The 21,713-nt window shown below is 53.1% G+C and overlaps 1 protein-coding gene and 1 long non-coding RNA gene across 3 annotated transcripts in view; both read left to right on the top strand.

The window, feature by feature from the left end:
* Nucleotides 1–12,814, top strand: part of LOC149128118 (uncharacterized) — a 103,382-nt gene extending 90,568 nt beyond the window's left edge. The window contains exons 2-3 of the long non-coding RNA XR_016230402.1: nt 699–908; nt 11,739–12,814. This is a non-coding gene — a long non-coding RNA (uncharacterized LOC149128118). The remainder of the gene's footprint in view (nt 1–698; nt 909–11,738) is intronic.
* Nucleotides 1–21,713, top strand: part of PRKCE (protein kinase C epsilon) — a 505,242-nt gene that overhangs the window by 108,592 nt on the left and 374,937 nt on the right.

Below are 21,713 nucleotides of genomic sequence, written 5' to 3'. Positions count from 1 at the left end.
CGCCGAGCGTGACGCGGACTCAGACCTGGTCATCTTCCCCTTCCTCCTCCTTTGTCTTTCCTTAGAACTTTTGTTCTGGGTTGGTGCTTGCTTAAGACCCAGGGAAAGGTGGTTGTGTGGGTGTGGTGGGGGGCAGGGGGTCTGTACGCTCTCAGTGGCAGGCAGGGTGGGTCCTTTCCTTCCCAGAGGCCCCCAGCCCCTCACAGATCCTGCCGGAAGACACCCCCTAGGGGCCCCTCATCTGTGCATGCTGCTTGGGGCGGAGACGGTGGAGCAGGCGTGCTTGTCGACACTAGGTCAGACCAGAGCCCTCAACTCCCTGAAAGCATGTGGGGACTGCGTGTATGTGTGTGTGTGTGTATGAATGGCAGTCTCAGGCCGGCGCTGTGGCATAATCTGCAGTGCCGGCATCCCATATGGGTGCTGGTTTGAGTCCCAACTGCTCCGCTTCCGAGCCAGCTCCCAGCTATGGCCTGGGAAAGCAGTAGAAGATGGCCCAAGTCCTGGGGCTCCTGCACCCACGTGGGAGACCCAGAAGAAGCTCCTGGCTCCTAGCTTTGGATCGGCACAGCTCCGGCCTTTGCAGCCATTTGGAGGATGGATGGCAAATGAAGACCTCTCTCTCTGCCCCTGCCTCTCTGTAACTCTGCCTTTCAAATAAGTAAATAAATCTTTTTTTTTTCCTTTTTTAAAAAAAGGAGTGGCAGTCTTTCCTCATCTCATAATCACTTCCTTCCCCACCTCGGCTCTTGGATGCCATTTGACCACTGGCAGCGGGAGGATGGGAGACCCAGGGAGACGGAGGGGCTGCTTCAGCCAGGTGAAGCAGGCAGCCTGGGTACCAGAATCAGAATCAGCACCAAATTCAGGATTTCTCCTTCCAAAACCAGAGAGAGCAAAGAAAGAAGGTAGGAGTCAAAGTATCTAAGGGAGAAAGAGAAACAGAGTGATGGGAGAGGGGTGGGAGGTGGCAGAGCCAGGGAGGGGTTTGGGGACTGGGGAGGGGCACCTCCTGTCTGCCTCTGAGGGTCACCCGGGGAGGACGTGCAGTGCATCGCCTAGGAAACACAGACCATCTTCACTTGTCTGCCATCTCCCCATCACTTCCATGGCTCAGTTGACAATCTTCTGAGCAGTCTGCCTGTGCCTGGGCTCCTTGGGGAGTGTGAGGAGGGCCGGGCTCCAGTGCAGTGAGCTTGCAGCCCATGCCAGGCGACTGTGCTGGGAGGCGTTCCGTGACAGCACGCAGGTGTTTGTGGCAGAAATGTGAGCTGGGCGTCTGCTGTGTTCGTCCCCACTGAGGGCCGTGTCGTGGGCTCTGAGCTGTGAGATGGGAGGGCGGTAGGAATTTAGGTACTGGGGAGGGACTGAAGAGGAGGAGGCGGCGTCTCCATTGTTCCTGGCCTGCGAAGGCACTGGAGACAGGTGAAGTGGGCACAGCCGTTGTGCAGCCCCAGGAGTGCCTTGCCACTCTGGCTCGCCATGGGGCCCTGCCTGCTAAGTGTCTAGGTGTCACTTGCTGTGGCTCCAGAGACTTAGTGCATAAGATGGGTCAAACCGCTTCCCCAGGTCTGGCCCTCCAGCCTCTTTTCTTACCTGCAAGTCAAGACTTGAATGAGCTGGCTGCTTGGGTCCTTCTTGGCTTTGCATTCTAGAATTCTAAAGCAGGGTTTCTCCAAGTGGGCAAAGGCTTTGGCCTTGACGGTGCCGTAGAGTACTGAGGAAGAGGAGACCCTCAGTGCTGAGCCTCTGCTTGCCCCAGAACTGCCCAGGACCTGAGAAACAGGTCCTCTCTCCCCGGGCCACTCAGAGGAGCCTGCCTGGAGGAAGCATCCGGCTAAGCCCTGGGGTGCTTGTGTCTGAAGCTGTCAGTCTCCTAGAAGGAGAGGAGGGAGGAAGGGCAGGCTGCCTGGGGCTGTCTCGCAACCCCATGGAGTGGCCCTCAGCGGGCAGCCCTGCTGATGTGCGCCCATGTGGAGCTGTCTGCTGCTCCCACCTTGCAGCTGCAGCTCACTGCCACAGCCCGTTATAAAGAGAACTCCCAAGCTGGCACCGCGGCTCACTAGGCTAATCCTCCGCCTTGCGGCGCCGGCACACCAGGTTCTAGTCCCAGTCGGGGTGCTGGATTCTGTCCCGGTTGCCCCTCTTCCAAGCCAGCTCTCTGCTGTGGCCAGGGAGTGCAGTGGAGGATGGCCCAGGTGCTTGGGCCCTGCACCCCATGGGAGACCAGGAGAAGCACCTGGCTCCTGCCATCGGATCAGCGCGGTGTGCTGGCTGCAGCGGGCCGGCCGCAGCGGCCATTGGAGGGTGAACCTACGGTGAAAGGAAGACCTTTCTCTCTGTCTCTCTCTCTCACTGTCCACTCTGCCTGTAAAAAAAAAAAAAAAAAAGAGAGAGAGAGAGAGAACTCCCGCTCCAGCCCCTCCTGCTCTGCTGCCCCGGATGGGGGGAGGGGTGTGTACTGCCAGGGCTGCCCTCGTGGGTGGGGCCTGGAGGAAGCCAGAGATGGTCAGCCTGGGAGATCCAGAGCCGTCCTTGGCTGGGATTACCTCGAATGACAGCCTTGCTTGGGGTCAGCAGTTGGCTCCCGGGCTCTGAGGCGTCCCCTGTTTGATGGTGGCTTCACACAGCCTCGCAGAAGGGGACTGGATGCTGGCTGGCAGATGCCTTGTCAGACTTTTTTGGCAGCTGCCAGCCTTCCTCCTATGGAGGTGCTCCCGAAATCTGTGTCAAACTGGGCTGTGGAGAAGGCCTGGGTGGGATCCCGCTGTGGGCTATAAAAGCAAGCTTGGCACAGCCTCGGGGCTGGAGCACCTGCTTCCCTTCCCTCCGCTCCTGTCTTCTCTCCAGTGTGGAGAGCGCCCCCTCTCCACCCACGTGCCGTCTGCCGTGGGGAGCTCAGACTGTCAGGAGGCAGGCATGGCACCAAGGGTGCTGCTCTCAAGCCACAGCCCCAGGGAGACAGGCGTTGGTCTCTGGGTCCACATGACCTCCAACCCTGCCTCCTGGTAAAGGAATCCAGCCGGGACACCCGGTCACCCTGACTGTGACAGCCTCCCGGGGGCCCGTCCAGCCTGTTGGGCCCCAGAGCCAGGACACCCGTTCCCACGTGCGTCTGAGCCTTGGCGCTGCTCCTCCCATTCCTGAGGCTGTCTCCAAGCGCACGGTATCACGCTGACCCCAGGAAGCCCAGTGACAGCCTCCCGGCTGGGTGTGGTAGAGGAAGTTGTTTTTACTGATGGTAAACAGGATAGTAAAGCAACAATAGCAGTGTGGCCCCTTCTCAGTTATTTACAAGTGGATCCCTCTGCGTTCAGGATGATCTATGGCTTTCTCCTCCCCAAGGTGGGCTTGGCTGGGGGGGAGGATGTCAGCGAGGAGGGAGGAGTGGAGATTTCCAAGTTCTGCACATTCCTTTCTGTGCGTGTCCCCCGACTCCTGTGTGTCAGCGACTCAGTCATGGTGACATGGTTAGCAGTTGTCCTCAGCCAGGCTGCTGGCAGGTCTGTCTCACTGCGGTGGTCACTGTCTTCCTGCTCTGAGCGTGTTCTGCGTGTGCACCCCTATGCCGACGTGGGTCAGATGTGTGGACCGATGGACACCGCTCAGACCCCTCCCTCAGTCTCCACGTGGTGCTCATGGCCTTGGGGTTGACAAGGCTTCCCCCATGCAAGAACCGACTCATGCCGGCTCCAGGCCATGGTGACTGGAAGCGGCCCCAAAGCCCTCCATGTGGTTGTCATATCTGCTTCTTTTCCTATCTCCCTGCAAGGCAGAGAGGAGGGGAGCAAACTGTTGCACTTGGGAAACAAGTCCAGATTCTGGCCCGTCCTCTCCGTGTTCACTGGGTCCATCGGAGCCTCTGCCACCTCCCGCCAGGATCATTGTGTTCTTGCCGCATCCCCTGTGGCCCCGGCCTACAGGAACTGGTGATGTAATCAACCCTTCTGCTCAGAATCCCTTCATCGCGGGCAAAAACCAGATCCTTGTAATAGCCCCAGCGCGTCTCCACTCCCGCCTCTCCTTGCTGACCTCATTTTGTCTTTTCCTCTCCTGACCCTGAGTCTCACAAGGGGCAGTTCTGGCTGCGCCACTTGCCTGAACCTCGCCCATGCCCCGCACCCCTTTGCATCTCAGCCTCTCCCTTCAAGTCTTTGCTCCAATGTCCCTGCAAGGAGGCAGGGCTTGAACTCCCAGCTCTCTGCACCACCCGCACTCCCCATCCTGTGCTTCCGTCCACCTGCTTCTCACGGCCTAACATGCCATCTCATTTGCCGATTGCTGATTGCTCGCATGGAGGCTTTTCAAGGGGAGTGCCGTTTCTTCTTGTTCACGGATGCATGCTGGCTGCCTAGTGCAGTGCCTGGCACCTAGGTAGGTACTTTAATAAATATTGATGAGTGAAATCTCCTATCAGGGACATGGGGAGACGTGACTTGAGCCCTGGTTTTTACTTCCAAGACAGGGGCTTTCCCCCAAGTGCTGTATTGTCGCTCCCCGTCTTCGTGGAGGAACGACACAGGACCCTGCGCTGTTCTTTTGTCTGCTCGGCCCTCCCTGGGTTTGCTGCTGGTTCTTCCCGGGTTGGCTACCATCCCTTCCACCTCCGTGGAAGGGCGGTTCCCCCTAGCCACTTTCCCCACTTCCGCGGGGGAGCGGCACACCGCCGGCCGGCTCTCTTGGGGGCTGCACAGGTGTTCCTTCAGATAGATGTTCCTGGTGCATGTTGTCTCTCTCCTCCTTTATAGTCCTCTTCCACCAATCCCAACTCTGCTACCCACACGCCGAGTACGCTGCTCTCCTCCAATCAGGAGCAGGTCCTGCTGTTTATTGGTTGAACTGGAGGCAGCTGTGTAGAAGCTGTTTCCTCCTCTCCCAGCGCCATATTGTGGGAGAGCAGATGCATAGAATAAGTCTTAATTCCAGTAACTTAGTCTAGTCTGAGTTGCTCCCAGTTGCTCCCCACACTGTATGTTAGAAGAAAACAAATTTTTTTGAGTGGAATTATAAGTTAACATGGACCTAGAAAGCAGAGGGAGGGCACTCGCTTGGCTACATATACAGCCGGTGCTAAGCACAGTACATACACGATCTCATCCAGTCTACATGTCTCTCCTGGGAGGCGAGGGAGACTGGAAGGAGACACATGGTGCACCCATGGCCCCAGCTCCTGAGGGACAGAGCTGGGTTTAACCCCAGGTCTGCCTGGCCTCCACGCCGCCCTCCTACACCCCCCGGGGAACACAGCACAGTGAGTCTGCTCATTTGCCCCTCACTTTCCTGCCAGCAGTGTGGGATCCCAGACTTGATGCCGCAGCCAAGTCTCCTGGGTCTGGGGCCGCTCCCCGGTCTTCCTCTCCCTTTCCTCTGCAGTCCTGGGTGGCCATGACTGCCTCCATATGGGCACTCATTAGTCACACGCTGGCGTTCGCCCAGGCTCCGGCAAACACAAGCCAGGAAACTGCAGAGAGGTGACCGCAGGCTTTGGCTGGCCACCGCAGGGCCTGTCCGCTGCTGAGCTCTGGCCCCCTGCTCTCCAGCCAGGCTTGGTTGGTTGTCAGTTGTGCAAAGGGAGGCTGCAGAGTTGAGCGGTCAAGGTGGACCTGCTGTTGGGGCCTCCTGCGTGCCTCTGGCTGGATGAACACACTCCCATGCAGAGAGACTTCTTGTTGGGGGCCCAGGAAGATACTGGGAAAGGTAATTCATTTCTGTGATGCAAGGAGTTTCTGTTCCACTCGTGGGGACCGGCTATGCTAATACCGTATTACAGATCCCACATGTCGGGGCGTCGATGTGATCCATGAGCCGTGTGCTCTGCACGTTTCTCAGTTGAAGTTTCGAAGTAAAAAAACACTATGTAAGTAGATTCATTCTGGTTTTTTAAGATTTTTTAAATATTTTATTTATTTGAAAGGCAAAGTTACAGAGAGAAGGAAAGACAGAGAGGTCTTCCACCTGCTGGTTCACTCCCCAGATGGCTGCAATGGCCAGAGCCGTGTCAGGCTGAAGCCAAGACTCTGGAGCTTCTTCCAGGTCTTACATGCGGGTGCAGGGACCTAAGCACTTGAGCCATCCTCCACCGCTTTCCTGGGTGCATTAGCATGGAGCTAGATTGGAAGTGGAGCAGCTGGGTCTTGACCCAGAGCCCATGTAGGATGCCAGTGTTGCGGCCATCAGTTTAAGGCCCTATACTACAACACTGGGCCCATGTAGGTGCATTCTTGAAAATTAAGAAGTGAGGAAAGTAAGGCAAATGGAGAGTTAGTCTCCATGGAGAGAGTAGGGCACACTCCTGACCATCAGTGTTAGGGACATGGAGAGCATCACTGAATTTGAGGGCCAGGATGCACCCAGCTAGGTCCTGGGTTACGACAGCTCATGGTCGTTGGAAGTAGGTGACCTTCTCAGAGAGGCCGGGCGAAGCCTTCCTGATGGCTGGTAAGAGGGAGGTAATTGGGAGCACTGGGCATGCCTTTCAGAACACTGGGTTCCAGTGAAGTGAAGGCTTTGGAAGTTTCTATGGAGACGGGAAGAGATCCTCAAGCATCCAGTGCTAATACAGGGGCATTTCTCATCCCTGCCCATCTTCAGGTGCTAAGGGCTCAGAGCCTCAGGGTCCTGGTAGACTCCAGGGAGAGTTGAGGGTGGGCACTGTGAGTGTAAGTGTGCAGAGGAGCACTAGGCAAGAGCCCGGTAGCCCTGAGCCAGTCCTTCTTCCTGCAGGGCTTGGCTGCTTCTTAGCGCTGGAATTCTACAGGTTTATAGTCCTGCCCTCTAGTGTAATTAGTTAGACTAGAATTCGCCCATAAAACACCGAAATAGTGAAGCTTCTGAGAAGAGACAGTTGGGTAGAAACCCTGCTTAAGCTCTCTTTACTTTCTAAGCTATTCCCTTGGCATTTTCCTTGAGGTCAGGGATCGGACAAAATTATTTGACTCCCCTGCATGGCTCAGCATGTCCCTGTGCTTAAGTGCTGGTTGGCTTGCAAGGGTCTGAACCTGCTATTGTCCACCCGAAAGAGTAAACAACCAGGAACCTGCAGGTGAAGGAGGAAGGGCCATGTCCTAATCGACAGCCCAAGCCGGAATCTACCCGTGTGATCTCCTGGGCTTTTCCTCGAGGAACTTTAATCTTACATTCAGAGTATTTTCTTTTTCTTTCTTTTTTTTTTTTTTTTTTTTTTTTTTTACAGGCAGAGTGGACAGTGAGAGAGAGAGAGACAGAGAGAAAGGTCTTCCTTTGCGTTGGTTCACCCTCCAATGGCCGCCGCGGCAGTGCACCGTGCTGATCCGAAGGCAGGAGCCAGGTGCTTCTCCTGGACTCCCATGGGGTGCAGGGCCCAAGCACCTGGGCCATCCTCCACTGCACTCCCTGGCCACAGCAGAGAGCTGGCCTGGAAGAGGGGCAACCGGGACAGAATCCGGCGCCCCGACCAGGACTAGAACCTGGTGTGCCGGCGCCACAAGGCGGAGGATTAGCCTGTTGAGCCGTGGCGCCAGCGGCAGAGTATTTTCTATTAGGTGGTCTGCTTGCACACGTATTTGCTTTTAATCAGGACCCGCCTGTGAGAAACACTAGTTCAGATGACCTAATCACAGCCACAGGAGACTGAGGATGCTGCTCTGCCCCTGCTTCTCCCTCACCCTCCCCACCCCTTATACCCGGATTCTGTTGATAGGAGCCTAAGTGCGGCTCCAGGGCCTGGGAGAAAACCGTCCGAGGAGACCAGCCTCCTGGCCTTGTGTTCCAGGTGGCTGTGGCTCTTCTGTGAATCAGAACAATTCAAGCAAACGCCTCCCAGAGCCTGGAGTGCCAGCCCTCCTTCTGATTTGCATGTCTTCTTGGAAGGACCCTAGGCTTAATAGGAACGCTGTCCTCAGATCAAAGGAGCTCTTTGGTGTCGTGTGACCTAGTGGGAAGTGTGCAAGGTCTGTGCCTGCAGGGATGCAGCTCCAGGGCCCTCTAGGGCAGCATCCTCCGTATCTTGATGGTGGCAAAGGTGCCATCCCTTGGTGCGCCCTTCTGTGAATGTGTCCCGCTTCCATCCAGAGTGAAGGGAGAGAATAAGTGACAGAATGATAAACACAAATCCAGCTGCGTGCTTGCCTCAGAGTGGGGGCAGGTGGGGTGATGGCGATGGCACTGGGGGCCTTGATGCTGTTTTCTTGGTTTCGGGCTGGATGCACGGCCTGCTTCTTGCAACCCTTCTTGCTGTGTTTTCTAACTCATGCATGTAGAAGTCCATTGGTGTGTATCAGATGTTAAGCAGCATGCTATATGAGAGTATATGAAAACAATCCTGCCAATCTATGGTCAAATACACCAGGGCTTGGATCTCACTCTGTGCCACTTAGATGAGTGACAAGAGTTCCCAGAACCCTGGTTTGCTCATCTGCAGGATGGTGATTGCAACCCACTGTTAGTAATTCAGTTGACATTTGGGGTGTGCATTATTGAGCTGAGTATACAGTATTAGGAGAGCATCAACGATAGGATTGGGGCAGGCGCTTGGGCTAGCGTTTAAGATACCCGTATCTCATATAAGAATCCCTGGGGTCAAGTTCTGGCTCCAGCTCCTGATTCCAGCTGCCTGCTATTGCACACCTTAGGAGGCCGCAGGTGATCACTCAGGAGTTGAGTCACTGCCACCATGTGGGAGAGCCGGCTTTGGCTTGACCCAGCCTGGCTGTTAACTGATGTTTGGGGACTGAACCAGTGATGGAGCTCTGTTTTTCTTTCTCTGTGTGTCTGCCTCTCAAATGATGATGATGATGATGATGATGATTTAAAAAAAACCAGTGTGGCCTAACCCCGACGGAGGAGGTTGTCAGGGAGAACTCTCCTGAGCAGGTAATAAAGTGTGAGGTGGATCTGGATGGGTGGCTCGGGTTAAGTAGGCAGAGTCAGCGCCTGGGTTCCTCTCCACTTACACTCTTACGCTAGCTACATGCCGAGAGGAAACAGGAGAGAAACGTTCCAGAGGAGCATGGCATTTGAGAGCGACAGTGGACTTCAGGGAACATTCTGCGACCCTTCCTTGCCTCCCTTCACTCTTCCTCACCATTGCCAGTGAGGGACATGAAGCCCACAAGGTCATGTGACCTGCCCAGGTGCCCCCAGCTGATGAGCAGCGGAACGGGGGCCAGAGCGCTCAGCCACATTTGTCGCTGTTGGCTGTGACATGCTCCGGCACTCTGTGTGTGTGATACTTGATCCGCAGTAAGAGCCCTGTGCAGTAACTGCTGCTATTTCTTGTTTACAGAGGAGGAAGCTGAGGCCCAGAGAGCTCACGTGTCCCCTTCAGAGCCCAGGGCTCAGGGTGGAAGCAGGATCTGCGCCCAGTCTGCCTGTTGCACCCCTGCTCCTCATCGCTGTGCGGTGTTATTCTATGAACCCTGTCCCTGCCTCTGTCCCTGCCTCCTAAAGCTATGGTCTTTAGGGAAGGAAAATGGCAGCAGTCAGCACAGAGGGCAGCCCAGGGGTGCCTGGGATGGTACTGAATATTCATCGCAGGGCAGCGGCGTGCTGGGTGGGCTGTGCAGGGGGGACCTTTGGCAACGGCGAGTCCACTCAGCTCGTGCGCTTTGTTTTCTTCACTGGTGGCACTGAGGAAGAGGGAGGGTGTGTGTGTGTGTGTATGGGGGGGGGGTTATCAGTGTTCTCTGATGTCCACACTGGGGGCTGGAGTGTAGACCAGCTGCTCAGGATGCTGCCTCCGGATAGAAAAGTTGAGATTTTGTGCAGAGCAGTGGCTGCGAAGAAGTGTTGTGTTGCTTCCTGGAGACTGAACCTCCCAAGAGATCGTCCCTGGTTGCTTCGGCTGCAGGAGTCGTGACGGGGAGATGCTCGTGGCCAGGCATCACACTGTTAGTGCTTTTCACATGGGGAAGGTTCAGCCATGGTTTGGCCTTCGGGCAGGTTCTCACTTCCGGCTGGTGGTTCCTCAGTCTTCCCCTGCCCACCATTTAGTCCCAACTTTCCTACTCAGTCCCTTACAGAGAGACCCAGGGAGCTCCAGCGGGAGTTCATCCTTGGTGCTAGTGGACGCTCTAAGTGCGTGCATTTCCTCAAGCTAAGTCCTGTTCCTCTATTACTGTTGTTCCTTTGGGTCATGAGTTTGAGGTGTTTGCTTGCCTCTGCTGATGCCCCTCCCTCCTATTTGCATAAAGGTAAGAAAACAATTCTGCCACCTAGTGAGAGCTCAAAATCTGACCTCCAGAGCCCCTCTCCTGACCCCTGTACAGTGTTCTCCCCAGGGTGCAGATCCAGGTGGATTTGCAGGCCGTCTCTTTCCATTCTCTTAAAATTTGCAGCTGCCCGTCTCAGAGGGACTGTTCTGTGTACATCAGACAGAACCTTTGAAACAGGTGCAGGTTGTTTTACCTGCTTTTCCCCGACTGTTTCTCATGGCAATCCAGTGAGGTGGGTACCTCTATCCCCATTTTACAGATGAGGGAGTTGAGGCTCAGGAAAGTTAGGTAACTTGAAATTGATTGAGTGCCTAACATGTGCCCAGCGGTGCACTCGGTTACCCCGGTAGTCTGGGGCATTGGGCCTGCTGTTAAGAATGTACCATCCAGCCGCCATGGCGGGGTGCTGTCAGGTCCCGGCCAGTGCAGCGGGGATGCGGGTTACAGGGGAGGGGAACGTTTGGAGGGTGGAGCACCGAGGAGACGCTGGTAATGAGGGTGTCTGTGGGCGAGGAGAGGCCCCACACTGGTTGTCTGGGTGGTGGGGTGGAGTGGGGGTGGGGCCACCACGCAGAGCCTGTGAGTGCTGGACTGGGGCTACCCCCATTCTGCATCGGTGAACTGAGAAAGATGATGTGTTTGATGGCAGAGGAATAAAAAAACGAAAATCTCCTTCCAATCCTGTCCACCTCCTCCCTGCAAAACGGGATTAACAGCCAAGTTGACTTGTGACTGTTTTCAGCTTCATGGTGGTAAGAAGGTGATGGGCGTTCGGTAGCAGCCATCCTTGGAATTCTGAGTTTTGATCTTTTCCCAGGCTCGCCATACATGGTGCAGTCCTCTCTGGAGGGACTGAATGGTGGCAGTGGGCACAGCTCCCACCAGCCTGTGAGCAGCAGGTCAATACCGAGTGTGCCGTGGTACGCGGTGGGTGGGTGTCGGAATGCATTTCAGCTCACTGGCATTTCCCGTTCCCAGTGGGCTCCTCAGGAGGTACCTCCACGTAAGCTGAGGAGCATCTCTACATACTTCCAAGGAAGCACTCATGCCTGCAAAACTATAAAACGTAAAAATTAATACGTGCATATCTAGTGTGATGTGTCTGTGTGTGTTTTTTTTTTTTTTTTTTTTTTTTTAACAGGCAGAGTTAGACAGTGAGAGAGAGAGACAGAGAGAAAGGTCTTCCTTTTCCGTTGGTTCACCCCCCAAATGGCCGCCACGGCCGGTGTGCTGTGGCTAGTTCACTGCGCTGATCCGAAGCCAGGACCAGTTTCCTTCTGGTCTCCCATGCGGGTGCAGGGCCCAAGCACTTGGGCCATCCTCCACTGCACTCCCTGGCCACAGCAGAGAGCTGGCCTGGAAGAGGGGCAACCGGGACAGAATCCAGCGCCCCAACTGGGACTAGAACCCCGGGGTGCCGGCGCTGTAGGTGGAGGATTAGCCAAGTGAGCCGCGGCGGCCAAGTGTGATGTATTTTCAATAGGAGTTAACTACTAACTTATATTTCCTTGTCAAAGATATTCTAACTCAGTCATCTTTTAATTTTAGGAAGAATGTTGACCATGGAAAATTTAAGACCTACACAAAGATAGAACAGTATAATAACTCCACTCCTCCAGCTTCCGCCAATCTTCTTCGATTTCTACCCCTCGCCGTAGGCTCCCCCAAACTGGCTATTTTCAATAAAGCACCAGATATCACATACTGCATCTGTAAATATGTCTGTGTCTGACTCAAAAGAAAAGGATGCATTTAAAAAATATATAACCAGAATGCCATTATGCATTTAAAAACTGTGAATTCCTCTGTGTCATCAAATATTTAATCAGTGTTCAGAGTTTTGCAATTGTCTTATCAACTGTTTTGAAAACAGCACATGTGTTTGAATCATGATTCAGATAAGGTGCATAATGCATTTGATTGATGCTTTCAAAGTCTATGTGACTCATCGATTTCAATCCCATTCTTCTCCGTTTGTTCCTTGCCACTTTTTTGTTGAAGAAACTACTCATTTACCATTAAAGTATCCCCCTTATTTTGTATTCTGCTGCTTATATTTCCAAGGTGTTTTTTCTTTTTCCAAAGATTGAGACTTATGTGAAAGTCAGACTGACAGAGGAAGGGAAGACAGAAAAAGGGATCTGTCACTTGCTGGTTCACTCTCTGGCTGCAATGCTGGGTCTGGGCCAGGCTGAAGCCAGGAGCCAGACGCTCCATCTGGATCTCTGACATGAATGGCGAGGGCCCAACTACTTGCACCATCTTCCACTGCCTTCCCGGGTGCCTTAGCAGGGAGCTAGCTAGGAAGTAGAGAGCAGAGGAGCCGGGACTGTGACTCATGCTCTGATTCGGGATGCAGACATTGCCAAGTGGCGGCTTAACCCGAGGCACCACAGTGCCGGCATCCCATGGTGTCTTTTAAGCTGTTGGCCTGTCCCTGTGTTTCTGTCATCTGGTTGTGCATCTCAGGGGCATGGGCAGAGTCAGATGTGACTCCTAGGCAGAAGGGCCAGAGCTTCTTGGGGCACCGGCTGAGCGGAGCAGGAGCAGTGGTTTTAGGAAAGGAAGAGATACCTCCCCCGCCTCCCCAAACAACCCCTTAGGTTTGCTCTCTCTAGGTGCAGGTGGGAAACAAGGGGCACCCCCACCTCTGTAGGGCTGGCTGTGGGGGCACTCAGTTGCCAGAGGTGGGAGTTCCATCTCATCCGAGCCCTGGGCGGGGCGGCGGGGGGGGGGAGTCTGAGGCCATCTGATGGCAGCAGCTTGTTCTCAGCAAAGTCTTCCTCCTCTCTTCAAGGTTTTCCACTTCCTTCCCTTCTTCCCGTCTGCAAAAGAAACAGCACAAAAATACCTTTCTTTCCAGCCCTCAGCCAGTTCATTGACACTGCTGGAGCCACCAGGACGGCTTAGCTGTCTCAGCTCAGGGCCTGGAAGAATCTGGAGTGTTTGCAGAAACTGCAGTGCTCTTGAAATGCTTCCTGCTTGGGATCAGGGACTCCTGCAGAAGAATCACTGCATTCAGAAGTCGAAACGGCTGTCCCTGGATCCGTATCCCACCCTTGCTCAGCCACGCTTTTCTTAAGCAATCAGGGCTTTTGGTGAGCTTCCCCTCCCCGCGCCAGGGGGACTGAATGGCATTTCTTAGGGAACGTTTGCTTGCTGGTTCCTAGTCATCAGAGGCTCAGAGCCAGGGCTGCTGGTCACCAGCAGTGAACACGGGGTCCCCACACCAGCACAATACCCCAAACCAGTAGGATTGATAACTGGATTCACTGTGTAGTTGCCTCTCAGTGAAATTACGCTTTTCTGTAGGCTTCTAGAAATGTTATGTTCCTTGTCATCACTTTGCTGACTGCCCAGGAGTCTGCTGTCTGGGGTACTGCAGAGTGGGGTCACTTCTCCTAGTTGTTAGAATCATCAGCCTTATTGGCAAGAAGAAAATCTGCTCGCGGGAGGTGTTTGGTAGGCGGTTCAGATGTCACTCAGGACACCAGCATCCCACATCACAGTGCCTGGGTTTGCATCCTGCCTCCTGTGGTTCTGATCCAACTTCCTGCTGGTGTGCACCCTGGGGGGCAGCAGATGATGGCTCAAGTACTTGGGTCCCTGCCATCTATGAGGGAAACTTGGATTGAGTTCCTGGCTCTTGGCTTCAGCCTGGCTCAGTGCTAGCTGTCGTGGGCATTTGTGGAGTGAACCAGTGGATGGAAGCTCTCCATCTGTTTCTTTGTCTCTCTCTGCCTTTCAAAGGAAATAAAAGAAAATTTAAGAATTAATAAAAATATCTGGAGAAATTAAAAAAAAGAGAGAGAACTCCTGGCCCAGTCTCTTTACAAGGAAGTCAGGAGCTGAATTGCAGACAGATGGTATCCTTGCTTGGAATGGATAGGTAAGAAATGGAGGTGAAGTTTGAGCTTAGCCTTGGTTCTGTCTGCCCGAGCATTATCAAAATGCTTATTTTATGACTTAGCTGCAGGGAGAAAGCCCATGGGAGGGACAGCCTTCCTCCACGCATCTCTCCTATCTGCCTTCTCTGCTCTCTGGGGCTCCGGGAGACCTCTGTCCTCCCCGGGGCTTCCTCAGCCTCCTTCCTCTGTCCTCTCCCCCATCTCCTCCTTCGCACTGTGGTCCAGCAAGTCCTCCTGGGCTTAGCTGCTCGCTTCCTGGGAACCTATGTTGATTTTAGAGACCGAACGTAGGTTCTTTCATGGAAGCAACGAAACAGACCCCAGACGGTCTAAGGTTCAAATCCCGAGTCTTCGCTTGACTTCAGTCATCATCCTGAGCTTCTTTACCTTTAAAATGGGCCGACACGGTTCGAGACCCAGCTGCTCCACTTCCGATCCAGCTCCCTGGTAATGTGCCTGGGAAAGCAGTAGAAGATGGCCCAAGTGCTTGGGCCCCTGCATCTGTGTGGGAGACCCGGAGGAAGCTCCTGGCTCCTGGCTCCTGGCTCCTGGCTTCGGATAGGCCCAGCTCTGGCTCTTGCAGCCATGTAGGGAGTGAACCAGAGGATGGAAGACCTCTCTCTCTCTCTCTTTTTCTCTCTCTCTCTGCCTCTGCCTCTCTGTAGCTCTGCCTTTCAAATAAATAAATAAACCTTAAAAAAAAAAAAGGGGGGCTTACAGTCCCCACCCCGGGATGGCATGGCTGTTCCAGACTGTGCATCTTCAGCCCGTGACTTACTGCTACATAAATGGTTGCTATTGTTACCGTGGAAGGACGGAGTTGAATCCAGCTTCTAGGGAGAAGGGGCTGGGAGAGAGCCCAGACAGAGGGCCAGTGTTTGCAGGATAATGCACACTTTTGTTTGGCCCTTAGATTCGGAGCCATGGTTGTTTTTCACAAACTCTCCACTTGACTTCTTCACAACCTGTGAACTGAGTTGAGATAATCAACTCTCTGTCATATAATCTTTGTTTTCTTGGCTGATTGATTATGTATACATACATCAGGAGGGTCTTCAAAAAGTCTGTGGAAAATGCATAGTATGAAAACTCTCTGCATGGATTTCAGTGTTTTTTTGTACTGAAATCAACTGATCTTTTAATTCCATTTTCCACAGACTTTTTGAAATCTGCTCAGACATACACACACAAGTACACACACACATACCCTCCACGGCCAAGGGCAGGCAGTCGGCCCGCCGCTCCCCACGGACTGGCATGTGGTTTCTGGCTGGGCGTCGGGAGCCCAGTGAGCCATCGGGGCTGCACGCAGTTCATGAGCCACCTCCCCTCGAATGACCTCCGCAGGTACTTCCTCTTTATTATTTCATTAGTTTTTGTCTCAGCCAATTTTGCTCTTACAGTTTCAAGATAATCAATTTATTTTCATGCGCCTTCCCCATCCAAATTGGATTACAAATATAAATAGCTGTGCACTGGTCCCAGTGGCCAGCCTGCGCTCCCGGGCTGGTGCTGGGCAGCCCGGCCCCTGGGGCGGCTGGGGCTGTTTGTTTGTTTTCAGTGAAAGCTCTACATGCTGGAATGACTGCCACCTCTTTTACACACAGCCCTTTCCAAACCCCGCTTTGTCCTCTGGTTGCGGGGCACGGACTTGGGGCTTCCATTAGTTGTGGTAAGAACGCCCGTTCTCTTGGCATCATCCTAACCACTTGTTCAGTGGCTAGCCTTTCTACATGGGTGTACACTCCGCGCTGCCAAGGCGGTTACCTTGCAGATGATTGCAACAGCCAGTGCTGGGCCAGGCTGAAGCCAGGAGCCAGGAGCTTTATCTGAGTCGCCCATGTAAATGCAAGGGCCCAAGCGCTTGGGCCATTTTCTGCTACTTTCCCAGGCACATTATCAGGGAACTGGATCAGAAGTGGATATACACGGGTGCCCGTATGGGATGTTGGTGTCACGGGTGGCAGCTTTACCTGCTACACCACAATGCCAGCCCCTGAATCTGAATTTCTAATGGTGAGACTCAACACTCTGTGATAGGAGAGGGACAGAAACAACAAAGTGCCACTACTCAAGGTACTCCTTCTGCCTCCACTCATTTCTGCCTTTACCTTCAAGACTCTGCCTTTGAGCTTTGTCAGGATCCAGCTGGGAGGCGGTTTGCATTTCATTTCAGTCACCTACATGCCCACCCACGACCGCTGTCTCCCCAGTATCTTGTCATCAACGTCAACATAATCCTATGCTTGCCCTCAAGGAGTTCAGGAGCCAGCGGGGGAGCTGAGGTTTGCTCATATTAAAAGAAAAGTCAAAATAAGAAGATATTTCAAAAAGTTCATGGAAAAGTGGAATTATGAGATAAGATTCAGTACAAAAAATTTTTTTGAAATCCGCATGTAGTTGTTTTTCATAATGCACAGTTCCCATAAACTTTTTGAAGATCTTTCTGTGCCTGGATTTTAAGAACTTTTGCCCTCAAGTAATCTCTCAGTTCCACTTTGCACAAAATTTTGGAAGTACCTTTGCACAAGGCAGAGAAGGCCAAGTGGCAAGTGTAGCATAAGCTTGTATTTTAAAGGAGAGGAGAGGCATTGGCCTTGAGCAGGATCCTGAGAAAGGATGGAGGTGGGATTGGAAGTGGGCAGTTCTGTCCCGGCATAGGGAGCCGTGTAGACAAAGGCTCCAGTGATACAGGTGATGTGTGCAGCCAGACCTGCCACAGAAGCAGGAAGGCTGGGCTGGTTGTCAGTGTAACTAGGAAAAATATTTCCTTTTGGGGAGTAAAGGATATTCAGATTAATTGGGATTTAGGGGAAAAATTTGGCAAATCACTATTATGATCAGCATCGTGTTGAGATTTGCAAAGTCAGAATGTAATTTCCTAATTTGATGTCTACCCATTTCATTAGTTCAAAGTGCCCCAAATTATAGCTCTTCACCCACTGACAGGTCTGGAGAAGACTTTAGGTAAAGCACAGACTGGCAGTCCTCAAGTTAAAAAAAAAAAAACACAACTTTTCATTATGAAGATTTTCACACGCTTACAGAAATATAATAAGATCAGAACTTTTATTTAGGAATGGAAAAGCCATCCCCCTGGGCCAGTAATTTGAAGTTCAAGAGCATATAAAACTAACCTATGGTGGGGCTAGTGCTGTGGCATAGTGGGTAAAGCCACTGCCTTCAGTGCTGGCATCCCAAATGGGCACCAGTTCCAGTCTTGGCTGCTCTACTTCCCATCCAGCTCTCTGCTATGGCTTGGGAAAGCAGTAGAAGATGGCCCAAGTGCTTGGGCCCCTGCACCCGCACCAGAAGCTCCTGGTTCCTGGCTTTGGATCAGAGCAGCTCCAGTAGTTGCGGCCAATTAGGGAGCAAACCAGCAGATGGAAGACTCTCTCTCTCTCTAGCTCTCTCTCTCTCTCTCTCTCTCTCTCTCTCTTCTCTCTTTTCCCCCCTTCTCTCGCCATGTAACTCTCTCAAATAAATAAACAAATCTTTTAAAAAAAATCTAAACTATAGAAGTAGAAATCGAATGGTGTTGCCTCTGGGGGCGGGGAGTGCTTGGCTGGAAGAGGCAGGAGGAGGCTTTCTCGGAGGCAGGCATCGTGGCGCAGTGGGCTAAGCTGCTGTTGGGAGCACCGCATCCTATTTTGGATACCAGTTCAAGTTCCAGCTTCTCGGCTTCCAAACCAAGCTTCCTGCTGATGCACCTGGGAGGCGTTGGAGACTTTCTGGGAAAATGGTAATGTGCTTTGTCTTTATTGGAGCGCCAGTTACGCAAGTGCCTGTGTTTGTCATGCTCACCAAACTGTGCGCTTCAGACCTGGCTATTATATTGCTTATAATTGTGTCTCAGGAAGTAGAAGCTACTCCTTTTCCTTCTTGTCTAGCTTTATTTTTTTCTTTTCTTTTTTTTAAGATTTATTTATTTGAGAGGTAGAGTTACAGACAGACAGAGGGAGAGACAGAGAGAAAGGTCTTCCATCCACTGGTTCACTCTCTCAGTGGCCATAACAGCCAGAGCTGAGCCAATCTGAAGCCAGGAGCCTCTTCCAAGTCTCCCATGTGGGTGCAGGGTCCCAGGCACTTGGACTGTCTTCCGCTGCTTTCTCAGGCCATAGCAGAGAGCTAGAATGGAAGAGGGGCAGCTGGGACTCGAATCAGCGCCCACATGGATGCAAGCACCACAGGCAGAGGCTTAGCCTACTACACCACAGCACCGGTCCTCATCGTCTAGCTTTCAGTCCAGATCTCATCAAAGATAAATTCCTGTTAGGGCTCAAGTGTCATTAACATCTAATACATATTTATTTCCTCTTTAGAAGAAAGGCAGAGGGCCCTCGAGTGATATTATTTTGTTTTCATTGCATTAAAAATAATTGTTTATGGCCAGTGACACTAATTTTTCTAAGTAGTATTATAATGTTTTTTTCTTTAGAAATAAAATTACATAAGAAAAAAGCCTCCTCAGGGCTAGCGCTATGCAGTGAAAACTGGCAGGGGTTTGAGAAGCGCTGGTGGGAGAGGAGCTGGCCCTCCAGGGTTCCCCTGTGTGACAGCTGAGCAAACCAGCTGTTTCTACCCAGAATCACTCAGACTTGACTTGTAGTGCGTGGCTGCATTTCCCAAACTCATGGTGACAACTCCACTCAGAGCCAGTGGCATTGAGAGATGGCAGTCAGGGGCAGGGCTTCCGTGGGGGACAGGAGGCCAGTCAATCCAAAGGAAATGGAGCAGATGCACGGTCCTACCTTGGAGGCGAAACTCTGACCTGTGCCTCGCAGTGAGATGCAGGTGCCTGGGAGGCCGCCTGTGCTGGAGTAAGCTGCAGAGAAGAAGATCTAGATGTTGCACTGATCCCTCTCCCTTGCCTACCTCTCACAGCTGAGGCTCGGGACTTCTGCTGCAGCAATAGGTGATGGCCCAGCGGCTTTGGTGTCACCTGGCAGGTGAGGGTCTTGCAGTCATGCTGAGCCATCGTGGGGCTGAACATACATCGCCTTCTCCCCAGGGCCCGGTGGCCTGGCGGAGACACACCCTCGCAGTCCTTGTTTAACTGAACAGTGTTGCCGGGACCTGGATTGCAGTCTTCCTGGGATTTCTCTATGCCGGGGGCTGCTCCTTGCCTTCTGGGTCCCAGGGAGCACCATGCTTTCTAGGTTGCTTGTCCACTGTCCCCATGTATTCCTGGCCTGCCCGCATGGCAGAATCTACCCCAAGTTGCCAGCAGGAGTTACAGTGAAGAGACAGTTCAAGTGACAGTTGCTGTTTAACTGCCTCATTCATGGTTCCAAGAAAACTGTGACATCGGTGAAGTTCATATTCCTTACCCCAACTTCCATTTCTGTCTCCGCCCACTCTGTCTCTGGCTGCTCCTAGTATCTGCTTTCATCCATTTTATCTTTAGGTTCCATCTGCACACTACCGGATTCACTGCAACAAGATGAGGCAGAAGACAGACCCGAAGCAGCTGGGCCCCACTCCTGGGGACAGGCTAGGCCTTAGGGACACACAGTAGCGTTATCTTGGCACTGGAGGTTCAATTGGGAAAACAGGGCATTTTATAGGAGAAATTAGCGGTGGGGACAAGGTGGCAGGCACGCCACCTGGGGTCCCCCACATGCCCAGTGTACTCCCTGTGCTTTCTTTTATTTAAAGATTGAATTATTTATTTTGAAAGTCACAGTTACAGAAAGAGAGGGAGAGACACAGAGAGATCTTCCATCTGCTGGTTTACTCCCCCAGATGGCCTCAACAGCCAGTGCTGGGCCAGGCTGAAGTCAGAACACACAAGCTTCATTCAGGTCTCCCACATGGGTGGTGGGAGCCCAAGGACTTGGAGCATCCTCTGCTGCTTTCCCTGGCACATTAGCAGGGAGCTGGATGGGAAGTGGAGCAGCCAGGACACAAACCAGTGCCCATATGGGATGCTGGTGATACAGGCAGGCAGATAGGATAAAGTTGATTAGAATTGTAAGCTGGAAACCATGCCCTCTACCATGCCCCCTGTGTGACCTCACACCCTATCTGGCCCCACCTGTATGCCCACCTGCCCATCGGAGTATGCAACCAGTCCCCCTTTGGGAATAAATAAAAGGCCTGGAGCGCTGTGGGCCCTTGATTGTTCCCTTGTGCTCGGCGGGCCGGTGGCCTTTGGTTGCCGGCTCTCTGCTTTCCTGCCTGCATGCTTGTTCCACGTCGTGGCTCATGGCCTGCTCTCTGCCTCCACTTTGCTACCCGCGCTGAGCTACCTGTGGCTGCTCCTAACCATACGCCTTCTCCATGTGGCTCGCTCCCGGCCTGCTCTCTGCCTGGAATGGACCCAACTTAGCTTCTAGACCTCTCTTTCTCCCCTAAATAAAGCCCTCACTCTGCTATGCATTTCTCTCACTGAATAAAAAGCTTAAAAACTTACCATGTTGCCTGGTCTGTTTGAGCCAGTATTCAGAATTCTCTGAATAAGTGGCAAGACCTCACAGGGTTATTAATATTGAAAATTATTAATATGCTGGTTGATATCACTGGTGCCACAGGTGGCGGCTTTACCCGCCACGTCACAACGCCAGCCCCTCAGTGGTTGCTTTATGTGCCCTCACCCGGTTCTCCATCATCCCAGGGGAGGAAGCCGCCATTATTACCTGCATTTTACAGATGTGGAAGCTCATGTAACTTGCAGAGAATCTCGTGGGAAGCAGCGGGGCTTGGCCCCCCGGGGCAGCATGGTTCCAGGTGTCGCCCAAAGTGGCCTGGCGAGTCCCCTGTGGCTTTGGTTAAAGCCTGGAACCCCCAGCGGTCTCTGCTGTAGACTGTGGTCCTGTGGGTCAGGGAGTCTGCACACGGGGACCCTAAGTGACTTGCACGTGTGGGCAGCTTTAGAATGATCTGCCCTGGACCGGTTGAAGTGAGGCTGCCTCTCTGGCTGGGCGGAGCCGGGTTGTAGCCACAGGCCCTGCTGGGAACTCTGGGCTTCCTGACATGAGTCCCTGGTCACTGGAGTACAGCCCAGATGAAGCGGTGTACCTGAAGTGGGCTTCCAGGCCCAACTCAATAACCAGACACAGACTGCTTGCGGGGTGGATTTGGAGAATGGATAGAATGCCTTAGGTAGAATAAAGTGTAGGCCGGTGCCGTGGCTCAATAGGCTAATCCTCCACCTGCGGCGCCGGCACACCGGGTTCTAGTCCCGGTCGGGGCACTGGATTCTGTCCTGGTTGCCCCTCTTCCAGGCCAGCTCTCTGCTGTGGCCAGGGAATGCAGTGGAGGATGGCCCAAGTGCTTGGGCCCTGCACCCCATGGGAGACCAGGAGAAGCACCTGGCTCCTGCCTTCGGATCAGTGCAGTGTGCCAGCAGGAGCGGCCATTGGGGGGTGAACCAACGGATAAAGGGAGACCTTTCTCTCTGTCTCTCTCACTGTCCACTCTGCCTGTCAAAAAAAAAAAAAAAAGAAAAGAAAAGTGTAGTGAGGGGAGAGGGGTAGGGGAGGGGGAGCGAGGTGGGGAAAGGGGAAGAGTTGGGGGGAGGAGAGGGGAGGGAGGCTCAGACTAGCAGCTGGGCTCTAGCCCAGTCACCGCGGGTAGGACTGAGCCTGCAGGTGCATCTGGGGAGGGGAAGTTC

This window comes from Oryctolagus cuniculus, chromosome 2 (genome assembly GCF_051225735.1).
Source record: "Oryctolagus cuniculus isolate XC-2025 breed Fujian yellow rabbit chromosome 2, ASM5122573v1, whole genome shotgun sequence".
Classification (NCBI taxonomy): Eukaryota; Metazoa; Chordata; class Mammalia; order Lagomorpha; family Leporidae; genus Oryctolagus; species Oryctolagus cuniculus.
The sequence above is the reverse complement of the archived record's forward strand: the minus strand, read 5'-3'. Positions and strand labels throughout refer to the sequence as shown.